Raw genomic sequence first — 25,372 nt, 5'->3', positions numbered from 1 at the left:
AGGCTCTCTGTCCTCCTGCATTCACTATCCCAAGGTCTGCTCTTCACCTTCATTTCTCTGATTTTTTGTCCTACCTTATTCTCACAATACAACCCCTACCTCTGTCTATTCTATTTCTCCTTCTGAGTAAGATTTAGTCATCTTCCTTTGGGTCCTCCTTGTTACTTGTCATATTTTGTTATGTGGATTGTAGTATGTTTACCCTGTAATAAATACACTTATAAGAGTGTACATGCCATGTGTTTCTTCCTGGGTTTGGGCATGTGAGGATGTGGAGAAAGGGACACACTCCTCCACTGCTGGTGGAGTGCAAACTTGTTCAACCACTTTGGAAATCAAGCTGGAGGTTTCTCACAAAATTGGGAATAACTCTACTACAAGTCCCAGCTTTATCACTCCAGGGTATGTACCCAAAAGGTGCTCTACCATATGAAAAGGACACTTGCTCAACTTTATTCATAGTAACTTATTCATAATACCCCAAAACTGGAAAAAGTCAGTTGTCCCTCAACCAAAGAATAGATAAAGAAAATAGTGCATTTACACAATGGAATGCCACCATTCAGTTATTAAAAACAAGTAAATCATCAAATTTACAGGCAAATGGTTGGAACTATATTTACTATTATTTAAAAAAATAAATCTTGTTCTCCTCTCCAACCTACAGAGTAATCTAACCTGTGCCCAACAGAGCTCACAAAGACTGAGCCACCAACCAAAAAGCTTGCATGGACAGAACCTAGATGCCCTATATAGCAAATGGGCATCTCGGTCATCATTGGACGCCTAACAATAGGAATAGGGTCTGTGTGAATCTGTTACCTACTTCTGGGTCACTTCTGCCTAGCTGGCCTGCCTTGTCACTCCCTAGTGGGAGTGCTGCTGTGACTTGAGAGACCAAGTTGGATTTGAAACAATTAGGGGGCCTTCCTTTCTCTGGGAGGAAGAAGATAAAGGAATGGAAAGAGGGGGATGTGGGGGTGGCACATGCGTGAGAGGAGTGAGGGCCTGGGATGGGGATGCAAAATTATTAAATAAACAAATACATGGAGAGAAAAACTGCAGCCATTTGTTTTCCAAAGAAAAAGAGTGTTAATGATAAAGACTGCATTCTTGGTAAATAATTTTAGTATCAAGTTAATACCAAATATCTATACAACCTAGGTAATTATTTTATGTCATACCTTACTCAACAAGCAGTCATTTCTTGGAATTTGACTAAAGTGTGAAATACGATAGAAATTTGTTGGGCTGTTTTACATTTTTAAATGTACTTGTAGGGAGAAACTCCCTAAATATGTTTTATCATCATGCTTGTTTGGTATTTCAGAAAATTTTCCTTTATACAGATAAGGAAGTTTTATAAATAAAACAATTTATGACATAAAATGGAAAATACTATATACAGAAGTAGTAGTTACCTCAAAACTGTTCAGAATCTGTCAAACATGAAGTGAAAAATCCTGGTTTCCAGAACTGCTGTTACTACATGAATCTCTCAGATGTTCCTTCAAATGTCCATGTTAAAAGATCAGCTGATAACTTAGTGTCTTAGTATGTGCTTCTAGGAGGAAATGTGTCTTCATGGGGGAAATTTATGAACAAGAATAAGCAGACTACCAAGATGAGACTAGATAGCCTATGACCATATACTGGGGGAGGAGGTCCCCCTCAGTCTTAGACCTAGAGGAGGGAATAGTCTCTCTCTCTGTCTCTCTCCATATCTCTCTCTGTCTCTCTGTCTCTCTCCATTTCTCTCTGTCCCTCTCTGTCTCTCTCTGTCTCTCTGTCTCTCTCTCTCTCTCCTGCCTTTCTCTGTCTCTCTCTGTGTGATAAAAATTGGATACCTAAAATATGAGATATTTCTCCTTTTCACTCCAATTAATAATTTTTCAAACTCATTAATTTCTGAAAAACATTAAATTATATTAACATGAAATATAGTTGAACACAGTTGCAATATCATATCACTATTGTAAAGCCATCAGGCTTCCTCAGGACATTACTATTCTTATGTAAGTGAGAATTTAAACTGACTTTGATAATGATGTGGACTGTTTTGTGTTCTTTGAAAACTGAGTGAAAGTACATTTCATTTATCTACTACATACTTTATAAGTAATTCTTTATGAGTATATAATTAAAGTATCTCTAAGATTATCCAAGTATTGTGAATATTTTAACATGAGTATTAAAAGTTTATATCTTATTTTTTCTTACTTTTCACAAATAACTTAATCCCAGTTCTTAACTTTTTATATGTATTGTTACATATTGTATTGTACTGTTACTTATTGTAATATATATGCTACTATTCTACGTAACTGTATTTACTCTTAAAAGAAATGCAATGTATACTACTTTTCCCTAAGGGCAATTTTAATGTTTCAGTTTTAAGCATATTATTCAATGTACTTTGTGTGTGTGTTATGTTTGTGTGTGTGTGTGTGTGTGTGTGTGTGTGTGTGTGTGTGTGATTTCTTTTCCTTCTATACTTCTTTGAAAATATATTAAACATATTAAAGCAATCAAAGTGAATTCCAATATATATTTTGCATTTGATTTTCCAATAATTAGCAAAAGACACTCTTGTAAAGCCTCTAGAAAATCCTGCCCACCCTATCTTTCTTGTTGTATGTCAATCAGCTCTTCATGGGAGACAACTTGTGGCCTCTTATTGCAGTTTATGTTGCAGTATGATTATCAGTAAATACTATTATGTTTCCTTTAATAATGATTTATATTTCCCTTTCAAGCTTGTTACAAATCTATCACATCATTTTACGAAAGTCCAAAACAAACTTTGAACTAAGAAGTGGCATTGTATTTAGTACTCTAAGTACCCTACTTACTTTTGTCTCATGATCTTGGTTTTATATTCTTAATATCCCATGAGCTTTTTTCACATTTTATGGCAAGCTAAAATTACTCTATACTTGGTTATTTAGGGTTATTTGTAGTTGAAGAGACATTCTATTTTTCTACATTAATTATATACCTTTCCCTTTTAATCACTTGCATTTAGTCTTTAAATATTTGAACACTGTAAATGTCTAAGTTGTCTTTAAATGTCCAAAATCTCTCAACTGTAGTTGCCTGTATAATTAAAAGCAAGTTAAACACTTCTTATTCCAAAAAAGAAGAATCAGAGCAAAATCATAATAAAAAAACAAAGTAGAACCATAATTTAACAGTATAAAAAGCCCAGTGCTTGATATTGGGGCTCTAAAAACTGTGGGCATCCCTTTGCTCTGGGTCTTCAATCCATGGCACATCTTACCTCTCACCTTAAGCCATCTCCACTCCAGGAATGTCACCATCCTTAGCTATTGTCCCATGGTCCTAGTCATCTCTATCTTGGGTTCTGCAAAGACTGTGCTTTCCCTACAGCCCTCCCCTGGCCTCTCAGTGTGCAAAGCTTCAGCTTCTTTTCATGCTATCTTCAGTCCTGTAATATCCACTCCAATTGTGAAATATTCTCACCAAATCTCTCTTCTGGTCTCGCATAGTGCCAAGCCTCACCCGTTCTCCATTACCCTTTGATGTCTTCATAACTGTATGGTAGACCATTACATACTAGCAAGTTCAACAATCAGCTTGAGATACATCCTTAATCCCCTTTGAACCACAGTTTCTGGATGGTGACTAAGGATGATGACTTCACGTAAAATTATGCCTCTTTGGCGCTGGTCTAGACTTGTCCATAACTCATTTTTTAGTGATATCTGACTAGCACCTCAAATTCCTAACTTACAGTATTGCATGAGCTGCTCTTATACTATTTAAATGGTTCCTGAGCACACCTCTGAAACTTGACATGCTAGACCTCCAGCTTCTAGACTGTCTCAGCAATATCTTCTGTGCCCCACAAACACATCAATAAGCTTTAAGCACCGAGTACGTCTTATAGCCCAAATTCCTTCCACAATTTTTCACAAAACTAATTACCAGGCCTGTAACAGGAATAATCCCTGATCTTGGTACCACTATCTGTATTAGATCCTTTATAATCCTGCAATAAAAATTATCTCCAAATACATCTTGGGGAGGAAAGGGCTTATTTGGCTTACAGGTTACAGTCAATTATCTGGGCAACAAAGACAGGAACTGAAGGCAGGAACTGAAGCAGAAGTCATGGTAGAACAGTGCTTAAAGGCTTTCTCTTCATGGCTTTGTTGCTCTGCTTTGCTATACAACTCAGGTCTGCCCTATCCACAGTGAGATGTACCTTTTCACATCAATTACCGAATCTATTAATCAAGAAAATGTCCCTACGGAGTTGATCACAGGCTATTGTGATGAATGTATTTCTCAACTGAGGTGCTCCTTTACTTGAGGACCCTAGCTTGTGTCGATGTGACAATAAAACTTGCCAACACAACGTCTACACAAACGTCTTGCATGTTAAAAATAATTCCATCCATAAATTAAAGAATGAAAATTTGTACTCCTAAATCAAAAAATCATACATTCTGTATTCAGGTTACATTTGCTTTTAAAGGTGTTCCCATTTGATGGTCTATAAGGCATTCCATAACTTAATACCATTAACTTTAACAATACTTTTGCTTTATTGACAGGATTTTACTAGGTACCAAATCCAAGTGTATAGACAAAACTAAAAAATCCAGGCAGGTTTGTATACCAGGTATTCCTCTTTTCAGTGAAATTATTACTTCAGAATCATCAACAGGGGAGTATTTACATCACGCTATTTCCCCTTAGACCACATTTTTAAGATTTCTCATTTTGTGATAAAATAGTTGTTAAATATTTATCAACAAATGTTTCATGATATGAGACACCATATGTAAAGGAAAACTTTCCTCATACTGAATGTGCATAAGTAAAGTAATACCATATCTTAAAGTTATTAAGAGCATGAATTATACAAGAGAAAATAGAGACAGATTAAAACATAGTGTAGGAAAATTATATATTCAGTGCATTATTAAACTAAACATAGATATTTTGTGCTTTATTAAAGTAAAAATGGAATTGAATACCATTACTTCATACAAAAAAATGATTGAAAACCCAGCTTACCAAGCTCCTAAGAAAATATGATTCTTTGTGGAAATCAAATGTCCATAAGTGTGTAGGTTTATTTCTAGGTTTCTATTTGTTTCATTAATCAATGTGTCTGTTTTTATGCTAATACCATGAGATTTTTTTTACTATTATTGCTGTGTAGTTCAGCTTGAAATCAGGAATGGAGATAACTTCTAAAGTATTTTAATATACAGAATTTTTTTAGCTATCCTGGGTTTTTTTATTTTTCCACATGAAAGTGGGATTTTCTCTTTCAAGGTCTATAAAAGATTGTGTTAAAATTTTGATGGAAATTGCATTGACTTTTTATATTGTTTTTGTAAGATGGCCATTTTAACTATGTTAATCCTGCCTATTGATGAGCATAGGCTATTTTTACATATTCTTATACCTTCTTCAGTTTCTATCTTCAGAGACTTGAAGTTGTTGTCATACAAGCTTTTCATGTACTTAATTAGAGTTACATCAGGATATTTTATATTATTTGTGGCTATTGTGAAGAATGTTCTTTGCTAATTTTTTAAATCATTTCTATAGCAGGGAGCTACTGACTTTTTAAACGTTAATTTTGTGCCCAGCCACTTTGCTAATGGTGTTGTTGCTATAGAAGTACTCTAGTAGAAGCATGGTGGTCACTTATATATTCTATCATACAATCTGTAAATAGAGATTATTTTTGACTTATTCCTTTCCAGTTCATATCCCCTGTAATTTTTGAGGACTCTCAAGCTCACACATCTAGATAGCAGAAGAATTTCAGCTCCTGGATGTGTTCCAAAATGGCACTGTTACATAAGACAGAAGTTTCCTTTTCTAAGAATAAATACCTAGCATTGGTCCCGGAGGTAGAAGCCTTTCTCTAAACTAGTGTTATTTGACATCCACATGAACGATTTTTATAGTGAATGCTTAATCCATTCTAGGGCATTTGCTTATGTCCCTGGTTTCTAGATGCCTTTCAGCCTAGTTTCCCTGTCCTCCGTGGCCCTAGCAACCAACAATATCTTCAGACATGTATAGAGGTATAGCGTGCCCCATTAAAAATCATTGGTTATTATGTATAATAGAAAATTTACATGTTTTATTTTATCACATACCGGAAATTTGTATATAACTATGAAATATAATGTGATGTTATATTATGTATAAAAGCAGAATGGTCAAATCAAGTTAATTAACATGTTCACTGATTCCAATGTTTGTCTTTAGTAACAAGAATCTTTGAAAAATACAAGCTTATTCATTAGCTTGACTCATATTATTATTGTTCCAATGTGTTTGACCTTTATCCTATAGTATTATATAGATGATTGATAGATAGATAGATAGATAGATAGATAGATAGATGATAGATAGATTAGAGATAATTTGAATTTTTATTTAGGTATATAGTCTGCATTTTCCTAGATGATTCTGATAATTCCTCCAGGTATGCTGCAATGTCAAGACATCCAATGTGTACCTAGGCAGGTGTTCTTTTGACCCTAATTTTACTGTGCAGATTTTTCTGCAGTGACAGTAGCATTCTGGCACCAGTTATGTCTAGATTCAGTAGATTCAGTGATCTAGTAAGACACAGTTCAGCAATCCATAAATAGGCAGTGCTCTAAGTGTAGCAAATAAGAAAAAGAAAAAAAACCATAATGGGCATATTTTTATTCAGAGGTAGTATTTCAGTGTGTCTAAAAAGTGTGTTGAAAGAAAATAACACAGCCAGGTATGGTCATTCAAGCCATTAATCCTAGCACTAAGGGGGGAAGAGGCTGGCAGTGCGCTGTGAGTTCGAGGCTAGCCTGGTCTACAAAGCGAGTCCACGACAGCAAAGGCCACACAGAGAAACCCTGTCTTGAAAAAAAAAAAAGAAAGAAAATAACATTCTTTGTAATGTTCTTCTTCTCCAATATTCTGTTCTCAATAAACAGTTTGTGGTTGAGCTTCAGAAATGCCCAGCAAGCATTGTACTCTTGAAAATCTGTGAATAACTCAAATAATAATTTATGTAATTTTTACCACTTAAATCTTAATTGTAAGAATTGATTGTGACAAAGCCAAATTTAGTAATACAATTGTTTTCTGAAGAAGATAAGGTAAAGTATACCCTTAAGAAGGTGCTAGATAGTATCCTATGCATGCCTAAATTGGAATTTATATAAACAATGGGTTGAGGACTGTACTAAGAAGATCACTAATATATTGCATTAAGAATATTTACACAACAATCATTTTTTATATAAAACCTACATTTAATTATTTTCCTGTATTTTCTGTTTGTAAGACTTGACACCCTATTCAGTGAAAGGCAAGGGAAAATAGACCTCAAACCCTTGCTGACGTGTGCAGTGTCACTGTATTTAAGCAACTGAAGTTACTTCCCTATTCTTGCCCGGCTCCATTATATAAAATATTTAGAACAAATAAAAGAAGATGCTTCACTCAGCAGGCAGTCACCTTGTGAAATTTGCTGTCACCATAGGTCACTGGGCTGGATAATTTTATGACCAATAATAACATTTGTCTGAATGCCTGCTGAGAAAAGGTAATCAAATCTCACACTTTAGGGAATAAGATGCTCAATGAAGAAATTGTGAGGGGATGCATTCCTGCACAATTGGCTGCCAGTATCATAAGGATTACGGTCATTGTCAGAGAAGCTGCCTGCCTCCATGGAGCAAAACAGTGGCTGACAAATCAGCACAGGCACACCTGAAACTGCTAGCAAGAAGCAAAAATGTGAGAACAGATTAAAAATGGCCATAAAGGTTCATTGTTAAAACTTAAACCACATTTGCAAGGAATGATTTTTTTCTTTCTTCCTTCCTTTTTTTTTTTTCATAGTGAAATTATATGCATAGTATATCCAGAAAGTGTTTGTGATAGATGGCAATTTTTCTTTGGGTGTCATGTTATAAAGGGTGATGTTTTGAAAAGGCAATTTATTACTTAACTCTATTTTGCTTGGTATTACTGCCTTTTTCTAGCCCTCTTTACTCTTCAATTCATCTGGGTTTTGAAATATCAACATAGGACAGAATGAAAATCTAGCCACAAAACTATGAAGCAAGATTGCTTATATTTTCCAACATTCAGTGCCTCCATTTTCTCTCTTTATTAATCAAGATTTACCATTTCATGACAAATGAATGAATTCCAGCTGAAATCATCTTTACTGAATGATTCCAAGAGGAGTATCTTGGTTTCAGGAAGAACATGAAAGAGGCAGTGGTTTGCACAAAGCATCGTTTGACCACTGGGAAAGTTTATAGAGTTGCTAAGGAAATTCTTTACTGTTTTACAATTTATACTGCATCTATAACTATCTCACCAGATTATAATTTGAACTTTATTATGTTTTAAATCCTTATCTGTCTCTACTGCAAGTTTGAATACGTTACTTAAGCCTCAGAAATATCATAAGTCATGAGAAAAAAATACAATAAACGTTATCTCATACGTTTTCTCCAATTTGGAGACATCTATGTAAGCTGAACAAGGCAAAAACAAAGTTTGCCTTGATTTTTTCTTACCAACTAACATTTGTCATTGAAGAGCAACTCTTTATCAATATACCATTTGGGTAACAATGAGCATTATTAGGTCAATGACTGAGCTTAAGATAAAAATCTTCAGAGAAAATGACAATTAGTAAGTTTAACAAAACTTTTTATAAATTCCCACAGATAAATAAAATATATAAAAATATAAGTTGAAGGAATAATGAGAAGGGTTTATTGAATGAATGAACTTATTATCCTTAGACACAATTATGCAACTATCTACTTCATTAAAGTATTTCAATTAATACATACTGAGCGCTAAGCTTTATCTTGTTTTGCCTATTAAATTAGTAACTGTAAATTAAATGAAAATATATTTTAATTGTGACACAGAGTAGAGAATTCAGCAAGAGGGTCACTTAAAAAGCAGTAACTAATTTCTTATTAAGACAAGGTTCGACTGTTAAATACACACACACTTTTAATAGTTAAAAACAATTGGAAACATGGATAATTAAATACTTCCATGATTCATTTAAAACTGCTTTTTATTGAAATTAGAGAATACTTCAATTATAGGAGTCAGTGATATGGCTCAGTGGGTGGAGGTGCTTGCTGCCAAACCTAAACACCTGATTTTCAACCACAACAACACACATGGTAAAAGGAAAGAACTGACTACCACAAGTTGTTCTCTGACCTCTACATTCATGCTACGGCACACATACACCCTCACACAGATACAAAATTAATTAATAAAATGCAATAAAAGAATCAGACTTGTGATATGAGAACATTTGAGCTATTATAAATTTGTGAATACTTTATGAAACAATAAAATGTAAAGACAAAAATTTGAAATATTATTTTTGCACATGTCATTATCCTATTGGACTTACAAAGACTGAACCCAAAATGCAAACTAAAATTCTCAGTTTGTTTTTTACAGCCATAAAATCAATTATCCCCATATATCTTCTTTAACAATACCTAAATCATGGGGATCAATTTTTAAACCAATTTATTTCTCCAGAGAGTTATTTTTCTTGTGGATTATATGTACTATTTTTTAACAGATTAGATGTAAGTGATCATAAAACTAAAATATTTAAATTTATTAGATTTCTGTTTTAAGAACAGGAAATCAACTTCTATACTAAAATCATCATTGTATGTGAAAAGAAACTTCTTTAAAAATACATTGTTGTTATAGGTTTACCTTTATATATAAATGTAGTCAGCAAGGAAGCTTTCTTCTGCAGGATATGGGAACAAATACAGAGACTCACAGTCAGACATTCTGCAAAGAGTGAGAAATCTTGGAACATTTAAGCCTAAATGAGATGTCTCTATCTAACCCTTCACCTCTAGGCTCAGGTAACCCTACAGGAGAGGAGGCAGGAAGAATGTATGATGCAGAGGGGAAGGAGAACATTGAGGAAATAAGACCCTTTAAAACGACCTTATTCATGAATCAGAAACTGTCTCCAAATGATGGTCACTTGGGAATGAAAATTGAGTTTCCCCCAAGGCAATCTCACTGGGGAAACAAGCTACTCTTAAGGTCAGGCTGCATTTTCCTCACTGTACGGCTAAGAGAAAATGAACTCAACAGCATCTTTTGGGTTTCTCTTTTCTCACATTTTAGTGTCAGGGTTTTCCTTTTTAGAAAATCATGTCTCACTATTTTTATTTTTTTATATATTTTAATTTTCTCTTTTTACCCTACAGCATCTATGCCAACCAAGACTACAATACTCAGCAAAATTTTCAATAAATGTAGATGGAGAAAACAAGATATTCCATGACAAATCCAAGTTTAGACAGTTCCTAGCCATAAGTCCAGCCCTACAGAAAAGACTAGATGAAAAACTCCAACCCGAAGAGACTAATTACACCAAGGAAACCACAGGAAATAAATAGCCCCACATCTGCAAAATCATACACAGGCAAACACACACACACACACACACACACACACACACACACACACATACACACTACCACCACCAACATCAAAAACAGGAAGTAACAACAACTGGTCATTAATATCTCTCAACATCAACGGCTTCAACTCCTCAATAAAAAGACACAAACTAACAGTATGGATGAAAAATAGGAACCTCCATTCTTTTTTTATATATAATATAATTAATTTAGTCAGAATACAACTAAATTGTTATCCCATAACTTGTATCCTCCCATTCCTCCCTCCCTCCCACTTTCACCCTATTCACCCTCCCCAGGTCTATGATTAAGGGGGACCTCCTCCCCCATTATATGGCCATAGGCTATCAAGTCTCATCTTGGTAAACTGCTTATTCTTTCTCTGAGTTCCACCATGCCTCCCCACCAAGGGGAAGTGGTCAAATATGGGGACTTAGATATGAACTCAGGACCCCTCATTCTGCTGCATACAAGAAGCATACCTCACATGGCACCCAAGATGGTGGTGTCTGATCAGCAGATCTGAGCTGGGAGACCTGGCTGGTAGCTACAGACCACAACAGTTGGAGTGCCCTAGGTAAGAGAGCTCCATAATGTGTGGAGCACAGGTGGGTCTGACCACAGGCCATTCAACTGGTCCACAAAGTTGCCCCTGGTTCCCTGCAGATAGGTGTTGATTCCCCAGAGTCTGAAAGCATACCTGCCTGTGAGCTGTATCTGTGCTCTACATCTCAGACTCTGTGTCTCAGACTAAAGTATGGGGTTTGAAGCTTCAGTGTCTGTATCTGCTGAGCCATGGGAGAATGAAGGTAAGAAGTGTGAGTAGATCAGAACACAGATAACCCCACCAATCCATGGAGGGCCCCAGGTCCATACAGGCCCAGGAGGGAGCAGGCATGTTCACCTAAGCCCAGCCAAACTCAGGCTAGCATAATATACTGGCCTTCTCTCTCACACTGAACTGTGGGCTGCTGGCTCAGAGGGGAGCCCAGGTTGTGGAGTATGAGTACTGAGCCAATCCATGGAAGGCTCCGGGGCCCAGGTGGGCATGGGCACCGTCTCCAAAGCCTAGCCACATACTGGCTGCAAAATGCACCAGCACTCTATCTCAGGCTGAACTGTGTGTTGCAGCTCACCAGAGGCTGTGACTGAATAGGTGGATCCTACCTCAGGTCACGGGCCCTATCCAAGGAAAGTTCCTGGGTCCAAGCATGCACAGGTGCAGGCTCCAAAGCCTAGTTAGTCACATGCCCAGCAGCAAGCAGTACCCATGCCCTGTGTTTAAGATGGAACTGTGGGCCACAAGGTGATACTGTCTGGGTCTTAGAGGCCAGAGGAGACCCCAGGTAGTAGTACACAAATGGATCTAACCTCAGACAACATGGCCAACACATACAAAGTCCCTGGATCTGAACCCAGGTCATTTACCTGATCCCTGAAGGTGAGAGGTCTCAAGCTATAGCCACTCACCTATGAGCTATTCTTAAAAGCCAGTAAAGGACACCAGAAAATACCACCCAACACCAGAAACAGCCAGATTACTAAAGGCCAGTGTAAAAACACAAACAACAGAAGACAAAATAACATGACATCTCCAGAACCCAGTTGTCCCAAAGCAATCAGCCCTGACAACTCAAACACAACTGAACAACAAGAAAATGACCTCAAATCCTTCATAATAAAGATGATAATGGAGGAAACAAATAAAATGCGTAAACAAGTACAGGAAGCTACTGCCAGACAGAGAACCTTGGAGAGGCCATGGCAAAGGCCAATAAAGAAAAAAAATGAAGAAATCACTGGAAGAAATTCAGGAAAATGCAAGCAACAAGGTGAAGAAAATCAATAAAAGGGTTCAAGATCTGAAGATGAAAATGGAAACAATGATAAAAGCACAATTAAGGAAAGCCTGGAAATAGAGAGCTTAGAGAAGAAAACAGGAAGTGCAGATGTAAGCTTTGCCAACAGAATACAAGAGACAGAAGAATCACAGGTGTAGCAGATACAATGGAAGAATTTGAAGCAACCATCAAAGCAAATGTTCAATCTAAAAGATTCCTGAAAAATTATCCAAGAAATCAAGGACAGCATGAAAATATGAAACCTAAGAATAATAGGAATTGAGGAAAAAGAAGACACCTGGCTCCAAGGCCCAGAAAATATTTCAACAACCTCAAAGAAGAAAATTTTCTCAAATTAAAAAAAAAGAGAGAGATGCATACTAGCCCAAGGGACATATCCCATGAAAGTCTTCACCTACCAGGAAAGTGGGCTAGATGTGAGGACATCCTCTTGCGACTCTAGGTGAGAGAAGTATGGGAGAATAGGGACATAGGAGGATCCAGAGGGTCCTAGAGCAAGCAGAACATTATGATGGGCAGATCTGATCCCAGGGGTTCTGTACAAACTATGGCACCAACCAAGGACAATACATGTAGTAAACATTGAACCCCTACCCAGATCTAACCAAGGGAAGGATATTCTCTACAGATGAGTGAAGCATGAGGACTGACTTTATGAATTCTGGTGCCCCATATTTGACCATGTCCCCTGGAAGGGGAGACCTGGTGGCACTCAGGGGAAGGACAGCAGGCTACCAAGAAGAGACTTGATACCCTATGAGCATATACAGGGGGAGGAGGTCCCCCTCAGTCACAGTCATAGAGGAGGGGAATAAAGTGAAAGTGGGAGGGAAGGAGCGAGCAATGGGAGGATGGAAGGAATGGGATAAAAAATGAGATACAATATGAATGAAATAATAAATTAAAAAAGAAATAAAAAGGGAGACATAACAACAGAAACTGAAGAAATCCAAAGAATCATTAATTCTTACTTCAAAAGCATATATGGCACAAAATTTGAAAATGTAAAGGAAATGGACAATTTTCTTGATAGATTCCTCTTACCATAGTAGGATCAAGATCAGCTGAACAAATTATATAGTCCTATTTCTCCTACAGAAATATAGGTACTCATCAAAAGTCTCCCAACCCAAAAGCCTCATGGCCAGATGGTTTCAGAACAGACTTACAAGACCTTGAAAGAAGAGCTAAAAGTAATACTCTTCCAACTACTCCACAAAGTAGAGATAAAAGGAACATTATCAAACAAATTTTACTAGACCACAATCACCTTGATATCTAAACCTAACAAAGATCCAACAAAGAAAGAGAATTCCAGACCAGCTTCTCTTATGAACATTGATGACAGAATGTTCAATAAAATACAGACAAACCAAATCCAAAAACACATCAAACAAATCATTCACCATGAAAAAGCAGGCTTCATCCAAGGCCTGCAGGGATGGTTCATTATAAGGAAACCCACCAATGTAATTTACTATATAAACAAACTGAACAACAACAACCACCCCCCACATAATCATCTCCTTAGATGCCAAAAACAAACAAAGAAACAAAAAACAAAAACAAAAAATCATTTGACAAAATCCAACACCCATTCATGTTTAAAGTCCTGGAGAGATCAGGGATACAAGGCACATACCAAAGCATAATAAAGGTTATATACAGCAAGCCAATAGCCAACATCAAACTAAATGGAGAGAAAATAAAAGAAATTCTACTAAATTTAGGGTCTAGACAATTCTGCCCACTCTTACCATGTCTCTTCAATATAGTACTTGAGGTTCTAGCTACAAGACTAAGACAATGAAAGGAGATCAAAGGAATTTTCATGCTACAGAAGAGCAGTGCAGGGAGACAGAGAAGAATTGAGCTTGTGCAATCCCATTCAGTTTCATCCAGTTTGTGTATTCATGCAGTTTAGTTTGTGAGTTCAGAGGCAGCTCTTTCAAGCAGAACAATTAAGTCAGTATCCAAGAGAAGCAGAGTTGAATCAGTCAGCTTGGAGAAGAATCTGAGCCAGAAAAGTGACTCGAACGAACCACCACCAAGAGTTCAGAAAGATCTAGAAAGGATGAATTTTTTTCAGCTGTAAGTCTCAGAAGTTGAAAACAATCTAGGCCTAGGTGACAGATGGACACTGGAACCTGAAGTCTTTAAGGTTCAGGCTTACAGAAGATTAGCCAGTATAGAAAATAGAAGCTTCCAGACCTAGGACTAGGGATGTATAGAACAGAGATAGAAACTCTCTGGGCTCAGCCTAAGCCATGTATTCATAAATCTTGGATTTGACTCTCATCTCCTCATTTGAGAAAATAAGGACATTTGCCAGATGAGGTTCTAGAACTTAAAGAAGTGGAAACATGTAATAGTTCCTAAGCCAGAACCTATCTCAATTGATAACCACTTGCAAGTGAAAATTATTCTTCTCCAAGGAAGACAAAGTGCAGAAATAATCTTAAGAGTAGGGTGCATGTCCACAAGTAGATGGACAACAGAAAACAAACTCAATGGTATCTCTATATAGGTTGTCTTTTGTTAGTCAGTGAATCTATTTTTGTCAGATTTATAGGACTTTTGGACATATATCATGGGTCTAGTTTTCTATGCAATTCCTGTGTACAAACCTGTGTGTGTGAGTCTATATGTGTTTCTTGTGCTTTTAAATTGACTTCTATTTTATTTTTTCAGCATATTCTTAATTATTTCAATTTTAATTTGTTTTATTTTAATTATTCTTAAGATGTATTTTGATTCTGCAAAAACCAGAAAGTGAATGGCTCTGAATAGAAACAGGTGAAGAGAAACTGAGGAGTAGGTGGAGAGAAAGATTTAATCAAAACATATTGTATTAAAAATCTATTTTCAGTACATGAAAAATAAATACAAAAAAGAGAAATCTTTTCTTATATTCATGTCCTTTTTATTTTAATTCTTAGGTCAAAATTAGAAATATCTTTTCTTTCATCTTGTTGAAAAAATTGGAGGCAGCTTGAGTTTGGCCTTAAAAGGCTGTGTAATTTTTCACTGAAGTAAACAAGCCTAATTTTAGAACTATATATTGTGGTAATTATATTGCTCCATATGTAGCTTTATTGTAAAGTATCTAGAGAGAGGAGATTTTGTTTAGTGTCAATGAGTACTTCATTTTATAGTTATTTTCCAACCAACACACAAACATACTCCAACCTTATGGCTGATAACAGTATATTACCATCTGTGTGTTTGTATTTTAAGCCGAACATACTATGAAAATGTAGTAAAAATATACAACAGAAAAGAAAACTGAAGCCAGTTTTAAGTAGATTTCTTCTTGGCTTGAAATACTTAGTTTGCCAAGTAACATAATCTGTTCTCTAAAAATATTTCTCTTAAATACGATCAATGTTACCTTTCTCAGAAAAACAAGTAGAGTAAAAATAGGTTAAATATCTGAAAGAAAATTTATTTAACAAATGACTGTTTTTAAAAAAGATTTACCGATATATATTCAGTGTTTTCTTTTGTTTTAAATTAATTTAACTATAACATTCGCCTTTTTAAATAATGTATAGAATGTGCTACAGCCAGAGTCCACATTGAGTGGTTATATTTGTTACTCACAGATTTCTCAGTGTCTACACTTATTGTAAAGATAAGGTGTAATTTTTTTCTATGCAGATTTTTGTCACAGAATATATCCATATACCTAGAACAATCAGAAGTTGCCTGAAAATTCAATATTTTATTTATTTATTTATTTATTTATTTATTTATTTATTTATTTGGTTTGTTTTTTGAAACATGGTTTCTTTGTGTAGAAAAGTCTATCCAGCAGCACCTTAGATGAAGCTGACCTTAAACTCACAGAGCTACACTTCCCTTTGCCTCCCAAGTGCTGAGCGTTGAGATTAAAGATATGCTCCAGGACACATGGCTACATCACCATCACCTGGGACCTACAACATTTTTAAAATATAAGATACAAAAATACTCAAAATGAGAATTAGAGGAGTTTTTAAATTCAGATAAATTACAGATATACTCTATAATCATGGGAATCTAAGATTATTGCATCTTCTCGGATCTGACTGGGAAACTTGAGGAAAGAGCTTTACAGCACACTCTCAATATGTATGTGGGAGAGTTGGTCTTAGCCTAGCACTATTCCAGGCCTGTCCAAAAAACTTTACATGTAAGACTCAAAATGATCAAACAATTTCTAAGTAACTTCACTGTGACTCAAAGGGAAAGGATGGTAGCACTAAGACAGATATCCAGCTAACAACACAGCATCACCTAACATAATTAAATTTGCCATACATGAAATACAGTCAATATTGCCTAGATTAAAAAGAGCTGGCAAAATCATAATTAAGAGAGAAATCCATCATAACCAATTTACAAGTGACCCAGATGGTAGAATTGATGTCACAAGTATTAAAACAATTATTATGAATTCCATATTTTTGGAAACTTAATAATAGAATATTTTAAAAGACACAAATAAAACATTAGTGATAAAAGTCACAGTTGAAAATACACAGTGTAAGATAGAAATGGCATTGTAGGTATGGTAAAATAAAGAGAAATTAAAGAAATAAAAATATGAATTATCCAACTAAAACCCAGAAGAGAGACTAAAATCACAGCCCAGTGTATGTGTTATAGGAGTATCCAAAAAGGATGGGAAAAATTGTAAAAGGTTACAATTTGTCAAATTTTAACTACACAATCCATAACACCTCAACTAACTTCACACATAGAAATGACATAAACAAATAAAATAAAATGAGAAAATATATAATACACAGCAGTAAACAAGAAAACAAGATAACTCATTGAGGACAATGTGAGTAAGAGACATAGCTTAACGAGTAGAAAAAAATATCTTAAAACATATAAATATTGAGAAAACACAGACACAAATTTGCTTTTAAGTAATTTGTAAAAGAAGAAAACCAAAAATAAATTTTAAAATACCTAAAACTGTAGAAAATGCTAAGTTGACCAAATTGCAATGCTTCTATACTGGTAAATAGGTAGAAATGTATAAGTTTAGAATAGCATATTAAACAGTATCTCAGTCAACTGCACTGTCAATTTCTGTCTTGAGACTAGAGGAGATAAAATAACTGAAATATGATAATAAAATGAAACTAAGAAAAAATAAGGAAATAGAAAATAGAAATGTATAAGAAAATCAATGAAGTCAAAGCAGAGTTGTCAACTGATAGTCAAACAGATAAAATCACAAAAAATCAATAACTTAAGAAGTACATTAAAAAAAGAAATAAATAAATAAAAGATAATCAAAAGAAAATGAAATTCACTAATGACCATTTTGTAAACTTATAGCAATAAAACAAATATGTGAAAGATATATTAATATATCAATAATCTTTAAGCATTAATAATTTTGATTGTGTTCTTACAATCCTTTACATAGTGAAAACTTTATGGCCAGATGGCTTCTTATTAAGTTCTATGAAGAAGGTCAAAATGAAGTATCAACTCTATGCAAATTAGTCCTACAGAGTGCTGGTGAGAATACAAAATGCCTAAGAATTTCTGTATAACTGACCATTCTACATTCAGCCATTCCATTTCTTCTTATCCAACAAAACTGAAAATAATATATAAAGATAGTGCAATTATATGTAGCTTTATTTATAATGTCTCATATCTGGAAAGAACCTAGATCTTCATCAACACGACAATGAATAACCATTTTCTTTATTTTCTGAAATAGAAGACCATATAGTAATATTATGGGTTACTAGTTTATCAGGGAAGTTTGATGACATCAAATTATTCACAGAAAAGAAGTTGACAGATGGATACATGGGACACCAGAGAGGAGCTGTAAGAAAGTGGAGAAGAAAAAATTATAAAAGAGAAAAAAATCTTGGGGATTAATGAATACATTTATCTATCTCAAAAGCTGTGATAAATTGACAGCTGTGGAAAACTTAATTATTAAGATATGTGCTTTAGTTGAATTACTTTTCGTATGTCAATGATACAAGACAAAAATTTAAAATATTCCAGGGACTGGAGAGGTGGCTCATTGGAGGAGAGCAATTCTGATTTTCCCTGTGTGTTTTCAGCACCCACATGGTCACTAATAAGCACCTGCTCAGCACACATACATTGAACATACACACATACAGGCAAAATACACACACAAAGCAACATAGTTAAATCTTTAAGAAAATATTTTAGTAGCTAATTTCATGGAGAATGGTTTATAATTATCTTTACTCCTTATACCAGATACTCAAGATGACACTAGTTATCTGAATTACAATATTCATATAAAGGTGATACACTTAAGATTACTGAAGATGAATAGCATGAAAGTAGAATCTCTTTCAGCGCTAATTTTTATTTAGGATGGTAAAAGTCTTAATTGTGTAAGATTATATTGATGGACAAAGACTTGTAAAAGTGTGGGAGTGTGTTTCTTCTAGATAAGAGGAAAAGACAGTTGCATTCCTCCATCCTGAAGGCAGGAATCATAGGCAAATTGTACACTTAGGTGAGCCTTGAGCACAGAAAACTGAGATAGTAACTTGTATTCTCTGGTGTAAGGACAATACAAATAGTAAACATTGAACCCCTACTCTGATCTAGCCAATGGACAGGACATTCTCTACAGTTATGTGGAGAGCGGGAACTGACTCTGACATAAACTCTAGTGCCCCATATTGGACCACCTCCTCTTGGTGGGGAGGCCTGATGGCACTCAAAGAAAGAATAAGCAGGCTACCAAGATGAGACTTGATAGCCTATGACCATTTAATGGGGGTGGAAGTCTCCCTTGGTCATAGACCTAGGGGAAGGGAAGAGGTAGAAAGCGGGAGGGAAGGAGAAATGAGAGGATATGAGTGATGAGATAACAATTGAGTTGTAACCTGAATAAATTAATAAAATAATTTAAAAAAATGAAGTAGCCACCATAGGCTCATATATTTGAATACTTATTCACCTGGAAGTGGCATTGTTTAGGCAGATTAGAAGGATTAGGCAGTGTAGCCTTGTTGCAGGAGGTATGGGCTCCTTTGAGGAAGCATGCCACTGGGCATGGTCTTTGAGGTTTCAAAAGCTCAAGTCCCCCCTCTGTTTTTAATGTGTCTCTGTATCTTGTCTCTGTCTCTCTGTCTCTGTCTCTGTGTGTGTGCTTCTGTGTGTATGTGTCTAGTCTCTGTTTCTGTCTCTACCTGTCTCAGCCTCTGTCCCTCTCTGTCTCTGTCTCTCTGTATCTATCTATCATCTATCATCTATCTATCTATCTATCTATCTATCTATCTATCTATCTATCTATCTATCTATCTATCTCTCCTCTCTCCCACCAGGATGTAGCTCTCAGATACTGTTTAACATGTGCCACAATGGTATCCACCATGGTGTTAATGAAAAAAAAAAACTGAAACTGTAAGCAAGCCCCAATTCTTCACAACAATAGAATCACTGAGTAAGACATATACACCTTTCATAATTTAATGTCAACTGCAAACATGTGCATGGTCAAAGGTTTACTGAGACTAAGATCAGTCTTTTACTTGCCTTTAATAAATAAAACAGAATAGGCAATCAGAAATTATTTAATGACACAAAACTGTAGCTGTATGTCACTTTTTCTGTAAATAAAATACATCAATATTCTTGTACAGAGATGGGATAACGATGGCTGAAATTGAAGAACAACATTTCAGCCATAACTGGATTCCTAGTGTATTGGATGTATGCTGAAGTTGTCAAACACATTAACACAGAAATAAATGTTGAAATGCTTGAGAATGAAAACAAAATAATTTCAGTATTATCTATGTGTCTTAGCAAACAAAGGGAAAATGCATATTGCCAATGAATCTGAGTCTTTGATCTCTTGAATTATGACTCTAATGATATAAGCAAGAAAGGAGCTCTCATTACTGATCATTGCTTGGTTCATGTTTCATACAAACTAAATTATGCTTCATTGCATTGTATGGGTTGATCTACTATTGGCAATAAAATATAAACTTTAATATAAAAATAATTTATGTCTATTTTTTAAGTCACTACCTCTTAGCTTCTTCTAAAGCCACAGTAAAAAAAAAATCACATTTAAGGAAATGACAAGAAAAACTAACCCAAACATCTGTCTCACTTCTACTACTTTCTGAAATCAATAACTTTTTTTTATTTCTGTACATTGTATTTTGCTATTTTTATATTAAAAGACATAAAATATTTTTATAACTGTCAGACTATATCACAATAAATTAAATTAAAATCAATTACCACAGTTTTTTTAAACTAATTTTTAAATTAGTCTCCTATCCCTCCTCTCCTCACAATCCTTTCCATATTCCATCCCTCCTTCGATTCCTCCTTCATTTCTCTTCAGAAAAAACTAAGTCTCCCATGGGTAACAACCAGAACCAGCCTTGGCATATTAAGATGCATCTTCTCCTATTGAGGCTAGAAGAGGGAGCCTGGGAGGAAGAAAGGGTCCCAAAGGAAGACAAGCGTCACAGACAGCCCCTGCTTCTGTTTTTAGGAGTCCCAATTGAAACCAAGCTGCACAGCTGTTATAAAGGTGAACAGGGCCTAGGTCAGTCGCTTGTCTGCTCTATAGTTGGCAGTTCGGTCAATGTGGGCACCTATAGGTCCAAATTAGTTGATTTTGTAGATTTTCTTGCAGTGTCCTTAACCTCTCTGGCTCCTACAATCCTTTCTGCCACTCATCTATAAGATTTCCATACTGTTTAGGTGTTGGTTTCTCTATTTCCATCAGTTGCTGCTTGAAGCCTCTCTGGTGATTGTTCTGTCAGTATAGCAGAATATCATTGACAGTAAATGTTGTGAATCCCTTTCATGGCATGATTATTAAGCTGGACCAGTCAGTGGTTATCCCTTCCTTCTATTTCCTCTCCATCTTTACCCCAGCACATCTTGTAGAGAGAAGAAATTGTAGGTTAAATGTTTTGTGACTGGGGAGGAATACATCTCTTCAAGGTCACTTTACCTGTGTTCCGTCAAATGCCTGGAATTTCATATTCATAGCTTTCATTGAGTAAGATGTTCTCAGTTACTGTTTTTTCAAATAGTTTTTGCTTTTATTTTCTCTTCTTTTCACAGGCCTACAGTGCACTAGTTGGTCCAATTTTCTACTCTTCCTTTAGAGAGCATGAAATTCATTTTGAATTCTTATTTCATTGTTCTCCTAAGATTAGGGAAAGTTTGAATGCACCTGAAGTTTTGATCTAGCTTCTAATTGCTGTGATAAATTTCTCATCTTAATTATTATTGTATTAAGGCCAGATTTACTGTACTTTTATTTGTTGAAATCTTCAACCTTTTTATTGGTGTTTCCATTTTATTCATATACAGTTTTCTGGATAATCCGTACATCTTCCTAAAATTCTTTAAGAAGGTAAGGCAATTAATTAATTTAAAGAGATAGTAGATCTGTAGTTATGTCTTCAGGGAAAGATTCGTTTGAATGTAATTTGGAGGTTAGACCTATGAATGAGCCAGAGTTTAGTGGGTTTTTGTTTTGTTTTGTTGTGTGTGTGTGTGTGTGTGTGCACGTGCGCGCACGTACATGCATGCACACTTTAGAGTATATTTTTAATACTGTGGTTGGACATTGAAAATCTGATGTTAATTCTATGGTAAGTCTGGAAATAATAATCTGTCTCTTTGTTGGGATTTATTTTATGTTATTCTAGTCTATGCTATATTACTATTATTGTCATCATCAGTTTTACTCTTAGTATAGAGCTATATGTATAATAAAGAATCCCTATAATATAAGCTTCATACATTCTCAGATGTTTTTGTAGGCCATATACCATTACTTCCTTTCTTTAATATGTAATGTTTTGAATGTCTATGTCTCATATTGTTGTTGTTGTTTTTTTTATCTACTAAATGATCAAAATGAAGGTGAAAAGAAAGAGGACCTTTCTTTTAAATCTCCTGGAATTCATTTCAGGTAAAGAGAAGCTCTCAAGACTGGGATCAGTTACAACAGTGGCTGCCTACCTCTTTGTCAGCATCTCTGTGATCAAAGGCTTCCATCAGTGATCAAAGTGTAGGTTCCAGATATTTGGATAGTGGTTTTTTTGTAGACTGTCTTCTCTAAGCTATGTGAATCTGCTTTCATAGCATCTTGTCTTGGAACTGAGTGACGGGAATGGATAGATGCCACTGTGTGGAAAGTTATAATTGATGAGAATTAACTTTAATTTATAATTCATTCATTCTCTGGACATGTAAGTGAAGAGATTCAAGAATTTTAATACATTTTTATTGAACCACTTCTGTGGATTCTGTCTTTGTCTAAATGGTGGTATAGACTTTACATTCTTCTGTTATTTTCTGAAAGTTTCCTTTGCCAAAATTTTCACACTACATAAACTGATATGTTCTTTACATTTTTAACTAAATTCATTTAATTACTGTTTAAAATTATTTAATTTTAAATTTTATTTAATTAAATTAGATAGCTCTTTTGGAAAGTTAGATATTTTTCCTGAATCTCCTTTTCCATTTCAAAATTAGCAGGAAACGCAACTATTCCCATTGCATAATGACAGCACTAGATTAACCTTCAATTTTCCCCATTGTGCCATTAGGCCATACAATAGCCTAAACAATTTATAATAAGAAAACAATGAATTTCTGTCTTCATTTTTAATTTTGTATTAGTTTATAAATAAATTCTCTTTAATAACAGTCTTTTCAGGAAGAAAGCGCCATATACAACAAATGGAATATGTGTTGCTTGACGTATGTTTTTATCACATATAAAAAAGCTGTAAGAAAGAGAGAGAGAAAGAAAAAAAGATAGGTAGAAAGGAAGAAAAATAGTTATTCTTTACTGCTACCCACAAACCCAAAAAAGTAGTATTAATAAGTGAATTAATTTTTTTTTAGTTTGAAACAAGTCAATTTTTATCTTTGTGTTTTCTATTTTAAAATTTTATTCTTAATAGCTGAGTAGTTAAGAATAAAAATTAAAAATAGAAAACACAAAGATAAAAATTGACTTGTTTCAGACTAAAAAATTAATTCACTGATTAATACTACTTTTTGGGTTTGTGGGGGAGACCTGGTGGCACTCAGAGGAAGGATAGCCAGTTACCAAGAAGAGATTTGATACCTTATGAGCATATACAGGGGGAGGAGGTCCCCCTCAGGAACAGTCATAGGGGAGGGGAATAAGGGGAAAATGGGAGGGAGGGAAGAATGGGAGGATACAGGGGATGGGATAACCATTGAGATGTAACAAGAATAAATTAATAAAAAATAAAAAAAATAAAAAAATAAGAAAAAAATTTTATTCTTCTCTCATAGATTCCATCCTGACCACAACTGCCCTCCCTCCTCTCCTCTTCCCTGCCACTTCCTGATCTCCCATCCACTTTCCCTCTTTTCGTCTTCAGAAAAAGGTGGGCTCCCCATAGATTGGCTTTCTTACAGGTCTCGGTACAGTGAAAACTTTTAGACATTTCTTTTTTTTAAATAATTTGCATTATTTTAAAATATGTGTCTATGGTTCTGTCTATGTCTGGTTATAGATACATGTAACTACTCGTATCTGTGGTGTCCAGGACAGGTTCTATTATCCCCCGGGAACTAGACTTAAAAGGAGTTGTGAGCTGCTCCTTGCAAATCCTGGAAACTGAACATGGGTCCTCCAAAATAATAGTGTGTTCTTAATCACTGAGCCATCTCTCCAGCTCCCAATCAAAATTCTTTCGGGAATATTTTGTTAAACCAAATACTCATAATGCCCTTTAGAGTTCGTGTATTTACTTAACTCTCTCAGAGTATCCTAATATCTACTTTATAAAGAAGTTTTAGAAAAGATTCAAGATTCAGTCTTCAAGGAGATGATCAAGGCTGGAGGATCTGGACCCAGGGAGGCCGGCACAAACTGATACGCCAACCACGGACAGTGCATGCAGAGAACCTAGACCCCTGTTCAAATATAGATGATGGAGAGTTCATTTTCCACATAGGGAAGGGGTTGGGGGAAGCATTCTGGTGCCGGAGACTTAATTATGTCCAGTTGGTGGAGAGGCCCTGTGGTAACACAAAGGAAGGGGATTCAGGCTATTCAGATGAGACCCGATAGACTGTGGTCAGATGTGGGAGAAGGCCCTCAACTTGTCAGAGGTCTAGGGGAGGGGAATAGGGCAGAAGAGTGAGGGAGAGTGGGAATTGCAAGATAGAGTGAAGGGATAACAGTTGGAGTGTGATGTGAATAAATTATAATAAAAAATAAAATAAAATACAAAATGCTTTATTTTATATATGTATATATACACATATAAATATATAAACATCGGTAAATAATAAAATATTAACTGTTAAAAAACAATTTACAGTGAAGTTACTTAATTCCCTAGAGACCAATAGAAAAAAAAAGTAAATTTTCAACTAATGCTATTGGGCTAAAAAAATAAAATTAAATTAAATTAAATTAAATTTTTTAAAAAGATAAGACAGACAAATCCTGAGTCTGATGCTTTGTTTATAAGTTTTTTATTCTTATCATTATCTTGTACTGTTTTAAGTAATAAAAATAAAAGTAAAATTGAAATTTTCTTTTAGAGGGGAAAGAGATGGCTAAGAGATTAAGGGCACTGATTGTTCCTCCAGAGTTATTGAGTTCAATTCCCAGCAACCACATGGTGACTCAGAACCATGTATAATGTGATCTGATGGCCTTTTCTGGCCTGCCGATGTACATGTACATGATAATAAATAAATCTTTTTTTTATAAAAGAAAATATTCCTTATGAACATTAAACATAGGAATTAGAAAATGCCCTGAGATGTTATCTTATTGGTTGTTTTGAAGTCAAAGTGCTAAGGACCAATGGAGTGCATATCAGCCCCTAAGGAAGAAATAATCCCATAACCTTTCTATAATCTACATTGTAATGATTGCTATATCAAATCAGCATCAAAAGCGTAGCTCAAGCCACGCCAAGGCACCTCTGCATTTGTGCTCAGTATCTGTTTACATACTTG

This window comes from Acomys minous (genome assembly GCF_964271855.1).
Source record: "Acomys minous genome assembly, chromosome: 18".
Taxonomy (NCBI): Eukaryota; Metazoa; Chordata; class Mammalia; order Rodentia; family Muridae; genus Acomys; species Acomys minous.
The sequence above is the reverse complement of the archived record's forward strand: the minus strand, read 5'-3'. Positions refer to the sequence as shown.